The following is a 6,919-nucleotide window of genomic DNA, read 5'->3' on the forward strand; positions in this document are numbered from 1 at the left end:
TGAGTAGTTACTGTCCTCGGATGGTATAAACGGGGCTGACATGCCGGTCCCGTCTCATCCTAGTAAATACTCAGCAAAGAAAAATTAAGATCATGCTGCTACCGAGCGACCGAAATCGGTACTGCGGCCGGGAGCCGCACATGCGCGGTGGCGACTTATTGCCCGGCTAGTTTCTGCCACCAAGTCACGTCCCGACGGGCCTCGCCCCTGGCGACGGCCCAGGGGGCGGTGCCTGCTCCCATCCGTAGCGACAGCCCCGCCCACAAGCGATGGGGGGATGCCAGCTCGACACCGTAGCGACATGCCCCGCCCCTTGGCAACGACCCGGGGAGGGCGGTGCCAGCACCCCCTCTTAGGAAAACGCCCCGCCCCCGGTGACGGCCGGCGGGGCTGCCAGCGTCCCTTTGGCCACACTGCCGCTTGGCGACAGGTCCCGGCCCCCGGTGGCAGGCTGTGGGGACCGCATCGGACACCTCTGGCCCCACTCCACTTAAGGTCAGGCTCCGCCGCCGGCAACGGCACCGCGGGGGCGGTGCCGGCGCCCCTCGTAGCGACAGGCCCCGCCCCCTGGCCTCGGGCAGGGGTGCCGGTTGTGCCTCGGACCCCCACCGTAGCAACAGGCCCCACCCCCTGGCAGCAGCTAGGGGAGGGAGGTTCAGTATGCTCTGGTCCGTCTCCCCCCAACCTTAGCAACAGACCGGAGGGGCGGTGCCGGCTCCCTTCCCTTAGCGACAGGCCCCGTCCCCCGGCAACAGCCCAAGCCTTTGTTTTGTTTCCTTGGGGGGCTCGGTTTGGGTGTTTTCTCTCTCCCCCCTCCCTCCCGTGCCGGGAACTCCAGGCGCCTCTCGTACGACTCCCGAGGCCTTCACCCCTCGGGGGGCTCGGCCCGCCCCTTTCGCGGGGCGCTGTGGGAAGGGCGGGGGCGGGGCCCGGGGGTCGAAGAGCCCCAGCCTGGGCTCGGGCAGCTGTTGCTGCCCCTGGGCTCCTCTGGCGTCGGTGCTGCTGTGTTCCCTCGGGCGGTCGCAGCTTTGGGGCTGTCTCAGCTCCCCGGGCAGGCGTGCTCTGGCGTTTAGAGAAGCGGAGGCGTTGCCTGAGGTAAGAATTCCAGAGCTTGGCACTCTTTGGCAGCATCTGTACTAGAAAGGTCCCTTGTGGCCTGCTTTGCTTTTTTTCTCCCGGGATGTTGTTTTGGACGCTGAGGGGTGGTGAGACGGTTTAGTGGTATGGTGTTCTGTCTGGGGTTTGTTTTTTGCTTTCCTGGTTTTTTTCCCCTCATAAGATCATTTTATTGTGCTGCTGCAATTCCTGTCTTTACTGAACCTGGAACCTTGGGGGTTTTCACTAGTTGTGCCATTCACTGTTTCAGGTGTTGCCTTGGCCTCTCAACAGCCGTGGTACAACCTACAGTGATGCTGCCTCTCCAGGCCCCCGCAGGCCCCACTTTCTTGTCCAGCCAGGCGGGAAAGCGTGGTTGTTGCAGAAACAGCTACGCCCTGCGACTCCTCCTCAGGTTGTTGGCTCGGCCCCAACAGCGTACAGGCTGCTGAGCTCACCGCCTCCGCGCGGGACGCAGGCAGCCCGGAGAGCTTTACCCTGCGCCATTTCCGTCCCCTCTGGGCAGCAGCGGATCCGCCGCCGCTTCAGGCGGCCGCTTTCTCGAGGGCGAGGAGCTGGGACGACAACGGGCCGCTGCAGACTCTGGTCAGGGTAAGAGGCTGTTCCCGGGGGAGCCGGCGCAGGGGGAGCGGAGGTACGCACGGGCACTTGTCGGTGCCCCTGACCAGTGAAGGGAAGGTTAAATTGTTAGAGTGCAAATAAATACATATTATTTAGGGATGAGTCGTGACTAAATTTAATCGCAGCTATTACTGAACAAACCAGGCAGTCATTATTCCTAATCTGTAATTAAAAAAAAATAAAGGCAGTCCTTTTTTATGCCATAAATAGAGTTGCGAGTCATTAATAGCTCAATCTAAATACAGCCGTTATTAAATCAACTGCAGGCATTAATGACTCCTGATCGGAAACAAAATAAGGAAATTTTTAGAATCTACAATGAAAATTGAACTGGAAAGCTAAATTGGGAGCAGGTAATACTGAAATTGTAACAGGGCTGTTAGAAAGTTCAGAGGCAGCGACAGCTCCTGCTTCCAACCCAAGCAGTAAACGAAGCTTTAGATTCTTAAATGAAGAGAAATAAAGGTGAGCTGTTAAACAGTGGCTGGGTTCAAGCGTAGGTATTAAGAAAATTTGCAGGTGCGGGTGATTCCTGATCAGAACTAACAATTCCAGAAGATTTAGATTTAAAACTACAAAGCTAATGGAGTGCCACAACCGCCCGGATGTAACTGCAGCCGCTTTGGGGGAATGCCCCAGCCCTCCCCAACCACCGCTATTAATTACTGCCAAGGAGAGCGAAAGTGAATGTAGAAGCAGTGCAGGTGAAATGCGAGCAGTACGCTTTTTCCTAAGTCATCTCTTCGTGTCAGGAGAGGAAAGAAAATGGAAAGAAGATGTTTGCAGGGGGTCTGTGCTGGGTTACCCGCGCGTCTCTTCCATGCATCCTTGAGGAGACATTTAGCTCGTGTTGGGCGCTCGCAGGTGGAGACAGGGCGAGCTGGAGGCAGGATCGGTGCCGGCACTGATAAAGGGATGGGCAATGAGCTGAGAGAAGAGGGGGCAAGGGCTGAAAAAGGGTCTCCAGTTCTGCAGGGAAGGCAGCGGGATGTGACTCGGCAACCGCTCTGAGGAGTGCAGGGTCATTCGCTGCGATGAAGTCAGGGTCTGTGGCTGGCCTGGAGTGGCAGCAGAAATCCCAAACTCTTTGCAGGGGTACCGGCCAGATTAGGGCAACACCTGAACAGTAAAACCATTTAGGGGAAGCAGAGCTGGGCTGCACCGTGTGGCCAACCTCCCTCTTCTCCGTGAGTCCCAAAGGGGCAGCTCCAAGAATGTGCTGAGAATTCATCCCTTGCGCTAAAAATGAGATGTAAGTAGCACCCACCTGTGAATTTTATTTTCTCTCTCGCTCTGTGGCTCCTGCCTGCTTGTCTCTCCTCAGTGCTGACCTGCACCTGTGCTCGGATGGGGCAGCTGAGGGAAGGTGCTGCCATCACCCCAGCCCCGGCGGACCGCCCCTCAGCTGTGTCCTCTGTCAGGGAGCGTCGTCATCTCTCCTGCCTCCCAGAGCGTGTCCTGTAGTGGCAGACGCGCGGGCTTTTCCCTGCACGCGCATACGGGAAGGGAAGGGAAGGGAAGCACAGTGAGAGCTGGGCTTGTCAAAGAGTAATGGGGGTGGTGGGAAGCGTAGCTAGAACCGGAGAGCTACAGCGCAAAAGCGAAGCGGACGGAACACAAAAGTAAAATGGTGCACAGGAATGCTGAGGAGAGAACTCCCGCAGCACACAGGAAATCAGTGTCAGAATCTATTTTCTTCTGACTGCCAAATTAAAAATAATGGCACGCTTTGCAACGCTAAGCTCGCTCTAATCGTCTGAACTGTTTCTTTCCAACCCCCCACCGCCCCCAGCACACCGTTCAGCCTCCTCAGCCTGAAATGCCTTGTTTTCCTTCTTTTTTTTTTTTTTTTTTTATGACAGGGCAACTTCTGTTCCCGAGGTGGTGCCTACAGTACAGCTATCTCTTCGAAGGCAGTTTGGTTTAGGTCAGAGAATGTTTAGCCTGGACTGAATCAGCTTCTGTTTCTATTTCTGGAAATCATCGGTCCTGTGTATAAAGCCCAGAAAAAAGGAAATATGAACCAACGTACGTGGGGCCTGCAGGGGTAGGAAAATATTTGAGAAGAGGTTCAGTGGGGAAATGATTGTTTGTCTGTGGGGCGTCCAGGCAAGCAACCCAGCTGCTAGAAAGTGGCGCTGTCCCCAGGATGGCCTCGGCGGTCCCGTCGGAGTCGGGGGAACAAGGACAAGGCAGGGTGAAGCATCTGACCTGCTGTGTGGAACGTGATTGTACAGAGCACGTGTGATGCACTGCAAGTTCATTTGTTTAAACTGTGAGTCAAAGAAGGTGTACAGTTGCTTTGTAAACAGCCGACGCTCTAAAGCTACACCCATCTAATTGCTAGCTATATTAAATCTATCGTATTGCTGTTTCTGCATTTAAAAAAAAAAAACCAAAACCAACACACCTATGTAAGCACTTCTAAGTACAACGGAAAGCCACTGTTTAACGCATGGCATGTGTGGGTTGTTTTTTTGGGGTGGGGGGGGTGGGGTGTATGACAAAAACCTGCGAGACACACGCACATATGCACATGTAATGTTTAGCGCTCACCTAAACCCAAAAAAGAAAATCCACTATTTTGCAGCATTAGCATTAGCTTCCAGCGCACAGCCTGAGCATGCCTCTGCTCTCACTGTCTGCTCCCTCTTCAACCGTGTGTGGCTGTCATCAGCTTGCACAGGCTTTGCTCGTGCAAGTTTCTGCAACAGCTTACGAGAAGGCAGGGAAACAAACCCAGCAAGACGCGTAGTGCCTTCCTATATGGGCTCCGTCCAGCCTTTGTTAAAATGAGCAGAAAAAATCTTCTGCTGCCTTTACTCTGACTGACTCTTACAGAGAGCATCTGACTTGACCCGCAGCAAAGTGATGCCCCAGGCAGCAGCACGTATTGGCGCGGACCGCGGTTTCACCCACCTGTTTTACTGCGCCGGTCCTTTCCCACGGCCGATGCCGCAGATGTGGCGCGCCCCACCCCCAAACCTCTTTACAAGGGTTCCCTGGGCTCTGCAAGTTGCCTGCTGGACGTGTTGCTGATTCAGGCACGGGCAAAGTCAGCTTCTTCGCTGGCCTCGGGCCAGGGCAGTCCCGTACTTGGGGGAAACTGAGAATCTCTCCAGCGAGATCTCACTTGGGAGGCTGGGACCTCGTCACTAGGGGAGAAAGCCGAGCGACTGACACTGAAAGGGAGCTCTTTGCTAGGCTGTAGATCGTAAAGTTAAAAAAAGAAAACAAACCTGCCTTTTAAAAAATGCCCCCTTTTGAGTCTGCCACATTTGATACAGATTTTTAAAATTGCAGGGTATATCTCCTACAGGCCTCATGCAAAGGGAAGTGAGTACTTCTGGCTCTCAGGACAAGGGGGTCCCTCAGGAGCCCAGGTGCTCACGCCAGCCGGCATCTGGCATAGCACAGGGCAGGAGCTTTGGCAGTAGTACGTGAGCTGAGAATGAGAGTCAGGCAGCACTGCACGCTTCTCCTGTGAGCCGCCAAGGCTCGCACGCTGTACCTTCCACAAATAAAAGGCCAGAAGAATCAGCATTTCTGCTAGTTCCAGCCTCATCCGTACCCTCGTCAGTGTAACTGTAAGCAAGCATCCCGTAGCGACTGGGAGCGTGGCAGCTGGGCTTCCTGCACTGTCTTAGGTTGTGCCCTTGGAGAGACCCTTCTCCAAACCCCGTGAGCCCCGGGGTGGGTGGGCTGAGGTGCCGTTCAATGCTGAATAGGCACGAAGGCCTGTAAACAAAATGCATTTGTATCGCACCCATACCTGGCAGCCAACCGCCGCTTTATTTACGTATTCTGCACCTCCTGCCAACGCTTTTAAACTTAGCCGATATTGCCGCAGTTTTCACTGACGGGGCAGGGGACTGCCACGCTGCAGGGGGAGTTTCTGGGTGTCTCCCACGGACACAGACGTCCTCAGCTGGGTAGGGACAGGGTGAGAGCTGGAACAACTCTGCTGACATGTAAGGGCAAGGCTCCTCGGTCTGGGGGCTGAAAGGCGAGCTGCGCTGGGTGGTTGGTGTGGGAGTTGTGGAGCAAGTAGGGGGGAAAAAAAAACCAACAAGAAAAAACCATCCAAATGTTTCACAGCAGGTAGAAAGCTTGGCAGAAAGCAAACTGAATGCTGTAAAGACAAAAGCCGAAAGCCGGCTATGGACTGTACGAAAAGAGTCAGTGCCACGGAAAGGTTATTTCTTCAACTGACCATAGGAGGCTTTTTGTGAGAAAACACAACACCTCTTCTTTCTGCTACAGCGTGGTACCGCAGCAGTAATGGGCCAGAGCGTGCGAGCACCTTTGGCAGGATCGGTAACGGCCGGGGCACGGCCGAACGGCCAGCCCACCTTCCACACAAGGAAAACACCATTCCCCTGGAATGCCACGCAGACCCAGGACGGGTAAGGCGGAGGCCGAGCCCAGGTGCCCCCATTGCCAAGGTCCACCTTGGCCTTGCAGCGTCTCACGCTTCGGGGTGTTTTGCAGGCCGTGGCTAAGCTCAGGCCCCCTGCTCGTGGCTGCCCCCGGTCCCCTGGCGCCGGTCGGGCCCCAGCCCCCAGCGCGGTGCGGCGCAGGGCAGTGACCCAGCAGGGCGGCCCCACGGGCCCCAGCCCCCCCCAGTGCCTGCGGCCAGGGCCCCGTGGCCGCCGGCCCCTTCCTCCTCTGCTCGCTCCCGTCGCGGACGGCTCGGTATGTGTCACGAGCGGCAGCCCCGTTCAGCAGCTCTCGGAGGGCGCGCGGCTCTGCCCGGCCGTGACCGGGGCCCGCAGGGGTTTCCCGCTCGCCCGCTCGCCCCGAAAGGAGCCGGCCCCGAGCCGGCGCGTCCCGCCCCGCCCGGCCCTCGGCGCCCTCGCGAGCTGAGCGCGGCCCGGCCAGCAGGGGGCGGTGGCGCTCAACGGCTGGGCGCGGGGGCGGTCCGGCGCGGGGGAGGGGCCGGTGGGGGCCGGTCCTTCCGGCCGCCCTTTAAGGGCCGCCCCGCGGGGCTCGGGCTGCCGGTGGCGCGCGGTGCGGCGGAGCTGAGGAGGTAGCGGTGCTTGTGGAGGCCAAAGCGCCGGCGCGTGGGGCGGCCGGGTCGCGAGGCGTCCCTTTGCGGCCCGGCGTGGGAAGCCCGCGGCCGGCGAAGCCTCCTCGGTGCTGGGCGGGGAGTGCCGCGGCGGTCCGGCCGCCGGCAGCCATC

At 57.6% G+C, this 6,919-nt stretch overlaps 1 long non-coding RNA gene across 6 annotated transcripts; it reads left to right on the forward strand.

The window, feature by feature from the left end:
• Positions 1-362: 362 nt before the first annotated feature.
• On the forward strand, positions 363-4,138 carry LOC142064357 (uncharacterized). Of its 6 annotated transcripts, none has more exons than XR_012663069.1 (4): positions 363-495; positions 1,367-1,707; positions 2,878-2,989; positions 3,600-4,138. It is a non-coding gene; the product is annotated as an uncharacterized LOC142064357 (long non-coding RNA). The 6 variants fall into 6 exon arrangements; XR_012663066.1 differs by having other exon boundaries at positions 368-495; positions 2,831-2,989; XR_012663067.1 differs by having other exon boundaries at positions 376-495; positions 1,367-1,750; positions 2,831-2,989.
• The last annotated feature ends 2,781 nt before the right edge of the window (positions 4,139-6,919 follow it).

Source organism: Phalacrocorax aristotelis, chromosome 13, assembly GCF_949628215.1.
Source record: "Phalacrocorax aristotelis chromosome 13, bGulAri2.1, whole genome shotgun sequence".
Taxonomy (NCBI): Eukaryota; Metazoa; Chordata; class Aves; order Suliformes; family Phalacrocoracidae; genus Phalacrocorax; species Phalacrocorax aristotelis.